Source organism: Coenobita brevimanus, chromosome 60 (assembly GCF_032717465.1).
Source record: "Coenobita brevimanus isolate Jiangsu-jjx chromosome 60, ASM3271746v2, whole genome shotgun sequence".
Taxonomy (NCBI): Eukaryota; Metazoa; Arthropoda; class Malacostraca; order Decapoda; family Coenobitidae; genus Coenobita; species Coenobita brevimanus.
This window is the reverse complement of record NC_137013.1, coordinates 22,800,413-22,816,916: the sequence shown is the minus strand read 5'-3', so window position 1 is coordinate 22,816,916 and position 16,504 is coordinate 22,800,413. Positions and strand designations below refer to the sequence as shown.

General features: G+C 39.0%; 1 protein-coding gene and 1 pseudogene across 1 annotated transcript in view; both read left to right on the top strand.

Moving 5' to 3' along the window:
- The window catches only part of LOC145403316 (ovomucoid-like), a 634,133-nt gene that overhangs the window by 88,554 nt on the left and 529,075 nt on the right, over positions 1-16,504 (top strand). The gene's annotated exons all lie outside the window — the stretch shown is intronic.
- The window catches only part of LOC145403423 (5S ribosomal RNA), a 119-nt pseudogene continuing 15 nt past the window's right edge, over positions 16,401-16,504 (top strand).

The following is a 16,504-nucleotide window of genomic DNA, read 5'->3' as shown; positions in this document are numbered from 1 at the left end:
TAATCCCTGACCTCCTTGGAGAGAATTCCAACACACTTGACCTCTTCCTTATCACTAATCCTTCTGCCTCTTATAAATCTTTCCTCTCCATTGGGAACCTCCGATCACAACGTTATCACCTTAACCAGTCCTATAATTCCAAATTCCAGTATGGAATGTGGATCCACCAAAGAAATGTCGGTTGTGGCACTTTGGGGCTGCTGATTGGGAGGCCCTCAGGAAGTACTTGATTGATTTTCCTTAGAATGATTATTGCTTCCATGGTGAAGAACCACCTGAGTGTGCCATGTGCACTGTGGACGTTATTCTCTTGGGCATGGACGCATACATTCCTTTCTCACATCCATTGACCAATGCAAAAAAAAAAAAAACATGGTTTAATCACGCATGTTCTACTGTTATCCACAGCAAGGAGAAGGCCTACAAAAGGTACCGGGGCCAACCCAGCCCTGAATCTTATGCTTTTAATATTGTTGCCTTTAATTGCGCTAAGTCTGTTCTTCGATCTTCTAAAAATAATGTCATCCTTACTAAATGCTCTGAACTCTCCTCGAATTCTTCCCGTTCCTTCTGGCACCTTGCCAAAAACCTCTCCAACAGCTTTACCTCGTCATCCTTCCCTCCACTTTTCCACTCTGATGGCTCTGTAGCTATTTCTTTTACTGATAAAGCAGAACTCTTCACTCAGACTTTCTCCTCCAATTCCACCCTAGACGATTCCGGTGCAGTTCCTTCATCACTTCCCCCTCTGATGTCCTCATGGCTGACATTAAAATTTCATCAATTGAAGAATTTTCTGCCCACAGTTGCTTCAATACTAACAAGGCATATGGGCCTGATGGGGTCCCTCCAGTTGTCCTCAAAAACTATGCTTCTGTGCCTACACCCTGCCTAGGTAGACTTTTTCGTCTTTGTCAATTAACCTTTCTTTCTTGCTAGAGGTTTGCTCTCATTCAGTCTGTCCCAAACAAGGGTGACTATTCCCAGCCCTGCAACTATTGCCCAATTTGCTTTAACATCCTGTATTTCAAGAACTTTCGAGTTCTTTTTTAACCAAAAAATTTTAACGCATCTTTCCTATGACATCCTTCTCTCTGATCGTCAATATGGGTTCCGTCAGGGACTCTCAACTGGCTATTTTCTCACCTACATTTCAGACTTCTGGTCATACTCCTTTCGGGACTTTGGCTAAAGCTTTGCTATTGCACTTGATATCTCAAAGGCTTTTGATCGAGTTTGGCATAAATCCTTAATTTCCAAACTGCCCTCTTATGGTTTCAATCCATCAATCTGTTCCTTCATCTCTAGTTTCCTTTCTGGACGTTCTATAGCTTCTGTTGTAGACAGCCACTGTTCTTCTCCTAGAGCTATCAGTAGTGGTGTTTCTCACCAACTCTCTTCTGTTTATTCATTCATGACCTAAACTGTACATCCAACCCTATCCATTCATTAGCTGATAACTCCACCCTTCACCATCCCATTCGCTCCCCGCACCGTTCATCTCAGCAACTGCTTCGCCAAACGAGGGATGAAACTATGACACACAGAATGTCTGATTTGGCTGATATATCTGACTGGGATAAAAAATAACCTTGTTTTAATGCATCAGTAACTCATTTCTTTCACCTATCAATCCATCGAATTATTCCACAAGAGTCCAGTCTAATTATTATCAATATCCAGCTCAATCGTGCATCATCTTTAAACATACTTGGGGTTTCATTCTCTCGGGATTTATCTTGGAAAGAACATATTACCTCACGTCTAATATCTGCTCCCAAGAGATTGGGTGTGCTAAGCCGACTCTGTACTTTCTTTACTCTGTGAAGTTGTTGACTTTACACACGCGTTTTATTTGGCTTTAAGTACAGTACAACTTTCATGTACGGGGAGGCTCCCCACGCACAGCATTTCTCAACAGGGTGGAGTCAATGCTTTTCGTCTTATTAACTCTTCTTACTAGCTCCCTTCAACCTGTCTCTTCGCCACACTGTTGCCTCTTTATCTCTTTTCTATCGCTACTTCAATGGTCACTGCTCCTCTGAACTATCTGCTTACATCCCTCCACCGCTACGGTGGGCACGTAGAACCTGTCCACCAGCAAACTCACATCCCTTTTCTGTCCAACAGTATAATGCAAGAGTTAACTGCTACTTCCATTCCTTTATGTATGCAACATGTCAGCCCTGGAATTGTGTCCCTCTGTCTGGTTTTCCTTCCGGCTACGAATTCCAGTCTTTCAAACGCAGTGTGTCCAAGCAACTGGAAAAGAATGGATCTTGAATTTGGCTCTGTGTTATCTTATTTTTGTTTTTTTCTTGGAGGAAGCAATTTCTAGGCCCCTGGCCTTTGATTCCTTCTTCCTTGCAGAAGAAAGATGCATACACACATTAAACAGACACACACACACACACACACACACACACACACACACACACACACACACACAAGCTGAAGTTCACGCATTGGTAAAAGTCGATTTGCCGAGAATGATCCCATCCTGCTTCATAGAAATTAATATATAGGTTCAAAATAAACACATCACATGATTTCGGGGCACTTTGTGTTGGTCGAAGAAGTAGAACAAAGATAGGGTTTCAAATGACGAGGACACAAAAAACAAAGTAAAACCATCCACCGTAATGGTTAGCCTGCGAGGATCTCGGCGAGCTGGAAGAGAACTCCCACTGAAAAAGAAAAATTAATTTCCGAATATTTTACATAATATATTTTTATCGCGATTCCTGTAGTACCCGAATTCAATATACTGATCCTATATTTATAAAAGGGGAAAAGCAGCAAGATTAACTGCAACAAGTCGGAATTTTCAGATGATTTTCATTTTAATTTGTCTGTCCTCCTACTTTTAACATTCCAACAGAGGGGTGCAAAGTTACTTATGTAGACCAGGGATTTAAACAGTTACTAACTGCCAGTCAGTGACCGGTTTTATGTAACTGGTAAATCCGAATGTCTTTCAGGTGAAGCACCTTTAAACACTGGATCACTAAATGTCCGTTTGGTCTTGGTTACCACAAGACGTAGGAAATGGATTTATATGGGACACAATTTTTTGACTTGAAACTAAGTCTAGACTAATTAACTAAAATTAGCCTCATAGGTGGTTGGGTGTTTGGTGCTCAAACCTATCACAAACAAATTTTGATATTTTCTAAATACACGAGTGCATAATTTCAAAAGTTTTTTTTAACCAAGTTTTCTTGGCATCTAATATACCGTGATATTACCGCAATGCTTTAATATGGTACTGATCAGTAACCGATAGTGATTATTCATTTTAAGCTTTAAATGATAACAAGCTACCTCACAGAAGTATTTTTGGGAAAACTTGTGCCACGCAAATGTCTGAAAATCAGTGTGTACGTCATCACGGACACAGATTTTGCATAACATGCCTAAAAGATTTTCTAGTACTCTCATTTTCCCTACACTATGAGCACTGAACAATGTATGAATCGCGTCACTGAATCTGGATAAGGATCATCTGCTTCAAAACTTTAAAGAGTGACCCACCAGTTTCATTGTTTCAGGGGATGTATAAAAGTAATCAATTGGATTTTAACCCAGTTAGTTCTACTTTTTTAGTACGGCCTTACTTTAGTCCATGTCATGCCCTTCCCTCCCGTACACTCGCCAGGCAACACCAGCAACAACCAGTGCCCATACGCGTGTCTTCAGTACTACGACCCAGTGTGTGGCAGCGACGGCAAGACGTACAGCAACATGTGCATGCTTCGTTTAGCTACGTGTCGCAACTCAGCCATCACGTTTAAGCACGAAGGCGAATGTACAGGTGCGTGGTTACTAATTTTAAATACATCTTTAGTGCAGCACCCAACTCGCATTCCTGATAGTTTTGGAGACATCCCAGTATTCTTAAACTTCATAATTTCTTAGTGTCAATCGTCCCTTTGGTCATCTCTAATAATTACCTTCTAACTAAAATGTTCTCTATCCCTCCATTAAGGCTGTTGAATAGTGAGTAACACCTTAGGGAGGTAGCCGTGTTAACAGTGACGATGCAGTGGCCCTATATCCAGGATACTTGGTGCATATACCGCCACATGCACTGCGACTAAGAGCCTCATGGCGTCTGCCTCCACTATTATCTTACTATTTCTATGCTGTCCACAAGCAGATGTGGCTTGCAGAAAGTACTAACTGCAGGTGACACCTGAACCACACACTAAATGATTCTCCTCCTTATCGTGCTCCAGAGTGTTTTTCGTCTCACCAAAAAGCTTAAACTTTTGTAAGAGCAACTTCGCTGAAATCTAAAAGTTTGCTGACCCTTCTGATATCTTGTTAAAACCCCTCCAGTATCTTCATTTCTGCCTTTTTTTCTTTTCCCCGATTGATGGCTTTTCTGTTTCTTCCTCCGATAAATCTAAACTCTTTGCTCAGAATTCTGTTATTAACATCATCATCGTCATCCAGACCTCCTTTCCCACCTTAGGGCAGGGTGTTATTAGTGTTATTAACACTAATCTGAAAACTTGCAATACTCTTCATCTATCTCTCCCATTTCTGAATTCCTTATGTATGTAATTACATTTACGACAAATGCAACCAAGGGGTGCGGGCAACACACACACACACACACACACACACACACACACACACACACACACACACACACACACACACACACACACATATACCCCCAACACACACACACACATATACCCCCAACACACACACACACACACACACACACACCCACACACACACACACACACACACACACACACACACACACACACACACACACACACACACACACACACACACACACACACACACACACACACACACACACACACACGGGGAGAGGAGAATTTTTGTGTTTATGTGTGTGTGTGTGTGTGTGTGTGTGTGTGTGTGTGTGTGTGTGCTAATGTTTGTGTTTTTCTGTTAGTGTGATATTGTTTGTCTGTTTTTCTGTGTTTGTTTTCATGCCTTTGTGTATTTCTGTGTTTGTGTGTGAGGTATGTGCGTATGTGGTTTGTGTATTTGTGTGTGTGTGTGTGTGTGTGTGTGTGTGTGTGTGTGTGTGTGTGTGTGTGTGTGTGTGTGTCTTTATGTGCTAGTGTTTGTGTTATTTTGGTTTTGTATGAAAGTATTTGTTTATGCGTGTTTGTTTCTTTGTGTGTGTCTGTGTTTTCATGTTTGTTTGTTTGCGAGTGTTGGGTATTTGTGTGTTTGTTTTTGAGGCATGTGTGTGTGTGCGTTTGTGTGTGTGTGTGTGTTTTCTTACCTAATTGTATCTTTACAGGAATGAGTGAAGCTCGTACTGTCCCGTGTCTTAAACCATATTTATCGAAAATATCCTTAAATTTGTGAATTGTTTTGGCACAATTGCTCTGTTTGGGAAACTGAATTTCCTTACGTCTTTATCACCTCTCTTCTTATGCAGTTTTTTGCAGTGTCCTCTTGCTGATGCTTCTCCATATGTTAAGTAATCATTTATGTCTATTTTCTCCTTTCCTGATATGCACTTATATAGCATTATCATGTCACCTCTTTTCCTTCTCTCTTGTAGTGTTGGTAGATTCAGTTTATTTAGTCGTTCTTCATAGCTTAGGTCACTTAAGCTTGGTATCCATCTTGTAGCGGCCCTTTGAACTTTTTCAATCTTGTCAATATGCTTTTTGAGATGAGGACTCCAGACTACTCATGCATATTCCAGGGTTGGTCTAATGAATGATGTTATAATCCTTCTTAGGATGTCTTCATTTATGTATGTGATTGCTATTCTCATATTTGCAAGCAGTGTATACATGTTCCGTACCTTCTTGCTGATTTGGTCAGCCGGAGATAGTCTGTTATTGATAAACACACCTAGGTCTTTCTCTCTTTCTGATGTGTATAGGGTTTTATTTCCTAACTTATAATCCCAATCAGGTCTTTTTCCACTATTACCAAACTTGATTACATGACACTTGTCCACATTGAATTCCATTTGCCATGTACTACTCCATTCATGAAGTTTATTTAATTTTTCTTGTAGCTCCCTACAAGAGTCTGTGCTAGTAATTCTCCTTTGTATTTTTGCATCATCTGCAAACATATTCAGATAGCTCTCATTTCCAGTGATATTGTTTATATCATTTATATACACTAAAAACATGATTGGTGCCAGCACTGAACCCTGTGGTACTCCACTAGTCACTTCTTTCCATGATGAGTAGTTTCCTCTTAGTACTGTCCTCATTTCTCCTTTTATGAGAAAGTCTTGCATCCAACAAAACAGTTTGCCTCGAATTCCTCCTTGATGGTACAGTTTCCATAAAAGTCTTTGGTGTGGTACTGTGTCAAAAGATTTCTTGAAATCTAAATAGATACTGTCCACCCATCCTTCCCTTTCCTGTAATGTGTTTGTTACTCTGTCATAGTAGCTCAACAGATTAGTAACACATGATTTTCCTTTTCTGAAACCAAACTGTCTTTCTGTTATCATACTGTGTTCTTCTAGATGATTTACCCAAGCCTTTCTTATAAGCTTTTCTAATACCTTGCTTACAACACTGGTCAGTGATACTGGTCGGTAGTTGAGTGGATTTTGTCTATTTCCTTTCTTGAATAAAGGGACAATATTTGCTTTTTTCCAAATATCAGGTAGTTTACCTTGACTCAAGGATTTCTTAAAAATAAAAAATAATGGTTTACTTAACTCCTTTGCACATTCTCGTAATACCCAACATGAAATTTCATCAGGACCACTTGCTTTTCCTCTCTCTAATCTACTTAACTCCTCCTGTATTACTTTTTCTGCTATTTTTATATCTGGTAGTATGTGTGGGCATGCGTGTTCCACAAAGTCCCTCTCAAAATTTTTTTCTTCTCTAAAAACTAATTGGAAATTCTTATTTAGTGCTTCACAAATATCTTTCTCTTGTGTATAAGTGATTCCCTCGTCCGCAATGGATTGTATTATATCTTTTACTTTGGTTTTGCTTCTGATATAGCTGTAAAATAACTTTGGTTGATCACTACTTTTATTTATTATATCCTCCTCAAACTGTTTTTGGGCTCCCCTCCTTATTCTTGTATACCCGTTTCTTGCCTGTTTGTAATTATTATACGCCCTTTCACTATTGTGTCTTCTGTATCTATTCCACAACAAATCTCTTCTTTCTTTTGATTTTTTACATTCTGTATTGAACCATTTCTGTATTTTCTTATCTGCTTCTTTGTGCTGTGGGATGTACTTCTGGACTCCTGTTTCATAAAATTCACAAAATTTTTTATGTACAGCATTTAAATCTTGTCCTCTAAGCTCATTTTCCCAATCAACTTCTAAGAAATACTTCTTTAGGTCTTGATAATTTCCCTTTTTATAGTTTAGGCTCTTTTTGTAACTGTCATTGCTGTTTACTATGTCATATGCTATCCTGAAGTTATAATTTAGTACTGCATGATCGCTTTTGCCGAGTGGAGGGTGATATGTTAAACTGTCAATATCATTTTCTTGCCTAGTAAATATTAGATCTAGCACTGAAGGTACATCAAGTCCTCTTTTTTTGGTGGTTTCCCTCACATGTTTCGTTAGGAAAAACTCTTGTACTAGATCCAGGACCTTTTGGTCCCAACAGCTTTCTTGGCTAATTATATCTAGAGTATTCCAATTTATATTTGTATTGAAATCCCCAGTTAGTATAATTCTTTCCGATTTCTCTTCCATTTTATGTAGTAATGATCTTATACTTTGAATTGTACTCTCTGCCAGGTACTCATATTCGTCTCTTTCCCATGTGTTTGATCTGGGTGGCATGTACAAATTGGCTACAATTACTTTACCTTCAGATGTGTTGATCTCTACTGCAATCAGTTCTACTTGTGATGGTATATCTAGTTTTATTTCATTGACTTTTAGATTTCTCTTAGTTAATATTATAATTCCTCCTCCTTTTTTTAAATTTCTGTGTCTTCTCCATATTGTATTCCTCTAAGTTTAGTATGTCATTGGATATCCTTGGTGTTAATTTTGTTTCAGTTAGGCATATTATTTGTGGTTCATTTTCTCTGACATAATCATTCATTTCTAGTAATTTAGATACCATTCCATCCACATTTGATTACATCAATTTTATCATTTTGTTTATATACTTGTCATGAGAAGGTTCTACTGCCTTCCTCCTTTTTCTTCCATCCTGTTTATGTACCACTTTCATACCTGCAATCCTATTACTTTGTAAAAAAAATTTCTTCTTCTCCTCTTCTGATCTTCCCTCATTTTTTGTTTTTTGCTTCCTCCCTTTTCTCTTTCAGTAATTCCAGTTCCTCTTGTGTTAGGCATCTTTTTATCCATACATTTTTGAACTCCTCTTTTTCCATAAGATTCTTTGCAATTTTAGTATCTCTTCCACAGTGTTTACACTCTGGAAAGTCACCTTTAGAGGTCTTGTCTTGCTTTTCTCGTATTTCCCTAACCTATTGTGTTCCTTTATGGCTTTAGTACAGATTTCCTCTGATACTTCTTTCATTAAGCTCATTACATTTGCCATCTCCTTTTTGTCTCTTGAGATCTTGTTTTTTACTTCTTCCTCTTCTATACCAGTGATTACTATAGATTTGTTTATCTCTACTGAATCTCTGACTAACTTTGGATTGTTTTGGATTTTTCTTTTCACTTCCTTTTTAATGCTTTTTCCTCCACCCTTGTTTCTAAGTCTTTCTTTACTTTCACCATTTCAGCATACGTGGTTTCTACATGATTTTTGTAGCTTTGCACAGCTTCATTCACCTGTGTTATTTTCTCCTCAATATCACTGCTCTGGTCCATAAGACTGCTTGCTTGCCTAATTGTCTGTGTGTCATTTTTGAACTCTTCCATAACACTCTCGTGATTGACTACTGTACTTGCCAGTTCACTCACTTTCTTCCTAAGCGTACTCAATTCCACTGTTAGTTCACTGATGGTTGTGTCTTTCTTATTGGCCTCCCTTCCTAATTTTTCTAACTCTTCCTTTTGCAAGTGCATTTGCTTCTTTATTTCATCAATTTCATTTTTGAAAGCCATTTCCAGTTTGTGTACACGTTCAACCAGTCTATTGTGAGTCTCCACTTCAACCAGTTCTTGGTAGAAATCATCATTTTGCTTTATACTTTTATCCCTTTTCTTTTCCAGATTTGTTTTACTAAAGTATGTATCCATTTTGTGTGTGTGTGTGTGTGTTTTGTGTTTGTGCGTGTGTTTTGTGTTTTTGTTTGTTTGTGTGTGTTTTGTTTGTTTTTTGTATGTTTTTGCGTGTGCGTGTTTGTATTTGTGTGCGTGCATGAGTGTACGGGCGCGTTGGTATGTGTGTACTTGTGTGTGTGTGTGTGTTCTTATCTTTTTTTTTTTTTTTTTTTTTTTTTTATGGGTCCGACTCTGGGCATAGGCTTCACAGCCTGCTATCAAGGCCCAGCAGTCCTCCTACATACCATACACCTCTACATGTTCTTGCCTAATTGTATCTTTATAGGAATGAGTCAAACTCGTACTGTCCCGTGTCTTTAACGATATTTATCGTACATATCCTTAAATTTGTGAATTGTTTTGGCACACACTGTTTCATTCGGTAGTGCATTCCACTGATCAATTGCTCTATTTGGGAAACTAAATTTCCTTACGTCTTTATCACCTCTCTTATGCAGTTTTTTGCAGTGTCCTCTTGCTGATGCTTCCCCATACGTTAAGTAATCATTTATGTCTATTTTCTCCTTCCCTGATATGCATTTATATAGCATAATCATGTCACCTCTTTTCCTTCTCTCCTGTAGTGTTGGTAGATTCAGTTTATTTAGTCTTTCTTCGTAGCTTAGATCCCTTAAGCTTGGTACCCAACTTGTACCGGCCCTTTGAACTTTTTCAATCTTGTCTATGTGTTTTTTGAGATGAGGACTCCAGGCTACTGATGCATACTCCAGGGTTGGTCTGATGAATGATGTTATTATCTTTCTTAACATGTCATCATTTATGTATGTAAACGCTATTCTCATATTGGCAAGCAGTATGTACATGTTCCGTACCTTCTCACTGATGTGGACAGCCGGAGATAGTCTGTTATTGACAATCACACCTAGGTCCTTCTCTCTTTCTGATGTGTGTAGGGTTTTATTTCCTAATGTATAATCTCAATCAAGTCTTTTTCCACTTTTACCAAACTTGATTACATGACACTTCTCCACATTGAATTCCATTTGCCAAGTATTACTCCTTTCATGAAGTTTATTTAATTCTTCTTGTAGCTCTTTGCAAGAGTCTGTGTTAGTAATTCTCCTTTGTAGTTTTGCATCATCTGCAAACATATTTAGATAGCTTTCATTTCCAGTGTTACTCTCTATATCTTTTATGTACACTATAAACATGATTAGTGCCAGCACTGAGCCCTGTGGTTCTCCACTAATCACTTCTTTCCATGATGAGTAATTTCCCGTTTGTACTGTTCTCATTTTTCTTTTCATGAGAAAATCTTGCATCAAACAATACAGTTTGCCTCGAATTCCTCCTTGATTGTACAGTTTCCATAAAAGTCTTTGGTGTGGTACTGTGTCAAATGCTTTCTCGAAATCTAAATAGATATTGTCCACCCATCCTTTTCTTTCCTGTAATGTGTCTGTTACTCTGTCATAGTAGCTTATCAGATTATTAACACATGATATTCCTTTTCTGAAACCAAACTGTCTTTCTGTTATCATACTGTGTTCTTCTAGGTAATTTACCCAAGTTTTTCTTATAAGCTTTTCTATTATCTTGCTTACAACACTGGTTAGTGATAATGGTCGATAGTTAAGTGGATTCTGTGTATTCCCTTTCTTGAATAAGGGAACAATGTTTGCTTTCCTCCAAATATCAGGTAGTTTACGTTGACTCAAGGATTTCTTGAAAATTAAAAATAATGGTTTACTTAACTCCTTTGCACATTCACGTAGCACCCAACATGAAATTTCATCAGGACCATTTGCTTTTCCTTTGTCTAATTTACTTAGCTCCTCCTGTATTACTTTTTCTGATGTTTGTATATCTGGTAGTATGTGTGGGCATGCATGTTCCACATAATCCCTCTCAAAATTTTTTTTCCTCTGTGAAAACTGATTGGAGATTCTTCTTTAGTGCTTCACAAATATCCTTCTCTTGTGTATAGGTGATTCCATCGTCCGTAATGGATTGTATTTTATCTTTTACTTTGGTTTTGCTTCTGATGTAGCTGTAAAATAGCTTCGGTTGATCACTACTTTTATTTATGATATCCTCCTCAAACAGTTTTTGGGCTTCCCTCCTTATTCTTGTATAATCGTTTCTTGCCTGTTTGTAATTATTATATGCCCTTTCACTATTTTGTTTTCTATATCTATTCCACAACAAATATTTTGTTTTGTTTTGATTTTTTACATTCTGTATTGAACCATTTCTTTATTTTCTTTTCTGCTTCTTTGTGCTGTGGGATGTACTTCTGGACTCCTATTTCATAAAGTTCACAGAATTTTTCATATATAGCATTTTAATCTTGTCCTCTAAGCTCTTTTTCCCAAGCAGTTTCTAAGACGAACTTCTTTAGGTCATGATACTTTCCTTTTTATAATTTAGGCTCTTTTTGTAACTTTCATGGCTGTTAACTATGTCATATGCAATCCTGAATTTGCAATTTACTCCTGCATGGTCGCATTTCCCGAATGGAGGGTGATATATTAAATGGTCAACATCGTTTTCTTGCCCAGTAAATATGAGATCTAGCATTGAGGGCACATCGAGTCCTCTTTTTCTGGTGGTTTCCCTTACATGTTGCGTTAGGAAAAACTCGTCCACAAGATCCAGGAGCTTTTGGTCCCAACAGCTTCCATGGCTTATTATATCTAGAGTATTCCAATTTATATTTGTATTAAAATCTCCAGTTAGTACAATTCTTTTCGATTTCGCTTCCATTTTATGTAGTAATGCTCTTAAACTCTGAATTGTATTCTCTGCCATGTCCTCATATTCGTCCCTTTCCCGTGTGTTTGATCTGGATGGCATGTACAAATTGGGTACAATTACTTTCCCTTCAGATCTGTTGATCTCTACTGCAATCAGTTCTACTTGTGAGGGTATATCTAATTCTATTTCTTTGACTTTTAGATTTTTCTTAGTTAATATTATAATTCCTCCTTCGTTTTCTAAGTTCCTATCTCTTCTCCATATATTATATTCCTCTAAGTTTAGGATGTCATTTGATATCCTTGGTGTTAATTTTGTTTCAGTTAGGCATATTAATATGTGATTCATTTTCTCTGACATAATCATTCATCTTTAATAATTTAGATACCATTCCATCCACATTTGAGTACATCAACTTAATCATCTTATTTATATACTTATCATGATTTGGTTCTACTACCTTCCTCCTTTTTATTCCCTCCTGTTTATGTACCACTTTCGTACCTGTAATCCTATTACTTTGTAAAAAAAATGTATTCTTCTCCTCCTCTGATCTTCCCTCATTTTTTGTTTTTGCTTCCTCACTCTTCTCTTTAGGTAATTCCAGTTCCTCTTGTGTTAGGCATCTTTTTATCCATACATTTTTGAACTCCTCTTTTTCCATAAGGTTCTTTGCATTTTTTAGTATCTCCTCCACGGTGTTTACACTCTGGAAGGTTACCTGTAGAGGTCTTGACTTGCTTTTCTCATGTGTGTGTGTGTGTGTGTGTGTGTGTGTGTGTGTGTGTGTGTGTGTGTGTGTGTGTGCTATTGTTTGAGTTTTTATTTTTGTGTGATAGTAATTGTTTATGGATGTTTGTTTCTTTGTGTGTTTGTGTGTTTTCATGTCTGTTTGTTTGCATCTGTTTGTGTACTTGTGTGTGTGTGTGTGTGTGTGTGTGTGTGTGTGTGTGTGTGTGTGTGTGTGTGTGTGTGTGTGTGTTTGCCCATTATATCTCGTGAACGGCTTAAGCTATCAACATGAAACCTTCAGGGTTCAAAATCTTGGACAACTTCGATATTGGGCACTTGGGGTCAGTGTCAAGGTCAACAAAATGTCTGTTAAATGCCAAGTTGTTTTCTTTGCCCTCCTTTAGCACCATTATATCTCACCAACGGCTTCAGCTATCAACATGAAACCCGGTATCAAGATATGACATAAATCTTGGACACTACTCAACGGCATATTCTGCCGGGCGATTTGCATTCCGCTCCCTAATGCTTTTCTTTCATTACTGAAAGTATTGAGAGTTGACCAGAATATTTTATTGTCATTACCTACTACTACTACGTACTACTGCTCCTTCTACCTACTAATACTCCTACCTACCACTGCTCCTAACTACTTCTACTGCTATTATACTACTACTACCGCTACTACTATACCATTACTTCTACAACTACTACTCATTTCTGCTGCTGCTGCTACTACTACTACTACTACTACAACTACTACTATTACTACTACTGCTGCTGCTACTACTACTACTACTACTACTTCTTCTACTACTGCCTACTACAACAAGTGATACTACAACTGCCTGGTATTGGTACTACTGCTTACTATTACTACTATTTTCTATTACTTCTACTACAACTACTGCTGCTGCTACTGCTACTGCTATATACTACTTCTACCCAATACTACCTCCTTCACATACTCCTTCTCCTCCTCCTCCTCCTCCTCCTCCTCCACTTACTCATTCTCGTCCTCGTCCTCCTACTCCTACTCCTACTACTACTGCTACTACTACTACTACTACTACTACTACTACTACTACTACTACTACTACTACTACTGCTACTACTACTACTACTACTACTACTACTACTACTACTACTATTACTACTACTACAACTACTACTACTACGACTACTACTACTACGAGTACTACTACTACTACTTCTACTACTACTGCTACTACTACTACCTATTGCTACTGCTACCTCTTACTACTACTACCTACCACGGCTACTACCTACTACTTCTTATACCTACTACTACTACTACTACTACGTATTATAATCCATGTGCTCACTTTCCACTACTTCTGATAATTTTTATTTTGGGGAGGAAGCTCTCTCTCCAAAAAAGTCGATTGGGGAAAATACATCCCCAAATATCGTGTTATGGATAAAAGTCCATAGTGCGACGTGGACTATGATCTGAAAACCATATCTACCCTGCTTTCTCTGTTTCTGAGAATATTTAATTTGGTGAGTAGACTTAACCCCATCCAAAAAAACAAATAATGGAAAAGTTCATAAACGGGAAGACCTTCAGAATAACTGGACGAACTCGCTTACAACGTTTGATTCAAATCCATCAAAATGCATGGTTGAGGCACAGGCTGGCAGACACAGGCAGATAGGCTCAGACAGACAGACAGAAAGACAGACATTCAGACAAACAGACTCAGACAGGCAGACAAACTCAGACAGGCTGACAGAGTCAGTCAAAGAAACTCAAACTCAGACACACAGGCAAACAGACTCAGAAGAACAGGCAAAGAGACCCAGAGAAACAGACACTCAGACAGGCAGAAAGACACAATAACAAGAAAAGAGAGAGACAATGGCAAGTAGAGAGAGAGACTGTGTCAAGCAGAGGTACAGACAGTGACAAGCAGAGGGACAGACAGTGACAAGCAGAGGGACAGAACAATGACAAGCAGAGGGAAAGACAGTGGCAAGCTGAGGGAGAGACAGTGACAAGGAGAGGGACAGTGACATGCAGAGGGACAGAACAATGACAGGCAGAGGGAAAGACAGTGGCAAGCAGAGGGAGAGACAGTGACAAGCAGAGGGACAGGACAATGACAAGGAGTTGGACAGACAGTGACAAGCAGAGGGACAGAACAGTGACAAGCAGAGGGACAGAACAGTGACAAGCAGAGGTAAGGACAGTGACAAGCAGAGGGATAGAACAATGACAAGCAGAGGTAAGGACAGTGACAAGCAGAGGGATAGAACAATGACAAGCAGAGGGTCAGACAGTGAAAAGAAGAGGGACAGACCCACGAATGGAGACCAATACTCACCACTCACACATGCAGACAAACACACACAGGCAGACAAACATACACAGACAGACAAACACAGAGAGGCAGACAACACACACAGGCACACAAACACACACAGGCAGACACATGCATAGAGGCCAATACACACAGGCAGACAAACACACATAGAAATTCAGATCCACACAAACAAACAGACACACAGAGACATACAAACACACAGACATAGACAAAGACACACAGACAGACACACGCACAATGACAGAGACACACACAGACAGACACACACAGAAAGATAGACAGACACAAAGAGAGAAACACACACACGGACACAGAAGCACACACTGACACTGACACAAACGTACACACAGACATGGACACAGAAGCACACACAGACACGGACACAGACCTACACACAGACACGGACACAGACGCATTCACAGACACGGACACTGACGCACACACAAACACGAACACTGACGCACACACAAACACGAACACCGACGCACACACAAACACGAACACTGACGCACACACAAACACGAACACTGACGCACACACAAACACGAACACCGACGCACACACGTGCAAAGGCAACGACGCACAAGCACGTATTGCCATAGACACCACACACACACACACACACACACACACACACACACACACACACACACACACAAACACACAGGCAGAATCTCGTGCAACGGAAGGGGACGAGTTGCAGAATGTGATCCCATCCTGCTTCGTAGAAATATCACATAAGTTCAGAGTAAACACTTCACCTGATTTAAATATCACATAAGTTCAGAGTAAACACTTCACCTGATTTCAGGGCACCGTGTTGGTATGAGAACTAGAACAAAGATTGGATATTAGAATGACAAGGACACACACACACACACACACACACACACACACACACAAAAGTTAAACCATCCAGAGTATTGCTAGCCTGCGAGGATCTTGGCGAGCTGGAAATAGAACTCCCACTGAAAAAGAAAAATTAATTTCGGAATATTTTGCATAATTTATCATTACCACGAATCTTGTAGTAACCGAATTTAGTACACTAATAATATATTTATAACAAGACAGAAGCAGCAAGATTAACTACAACAAACGGGAATTTTTGGATTATTTTTATTTTAATTGTCTGTACTACTTTTAACAGACCAGCCGAGGGGTGCAGGGTTACTTATGCAGATCAGGGATTTAAACAGTTACTAACTCCTAGGCAGTGAGCGGCTTTACCCACTGGACCACTAATTCTTCATTTGGTCTTGTTTACCACAAGACGTAGTAAATGGATTTCTATGGAATAGGCAATTTTTATGACTTGAAACTAAGTTTAGACTAATTAACTAAAGTTAGCCTCATAGGTGACTCAGTGTTTGGTGCTCAAACCTATCACAAACAAATTTTGATACGGCCATGCCACGTTGAGTACACCGCTTCCCGTTCGATTAGCGAAGTTAAGCAACGTTGGGTCTGGTTAGTACTTGGATGGGTGACCGCCTGGGAACAT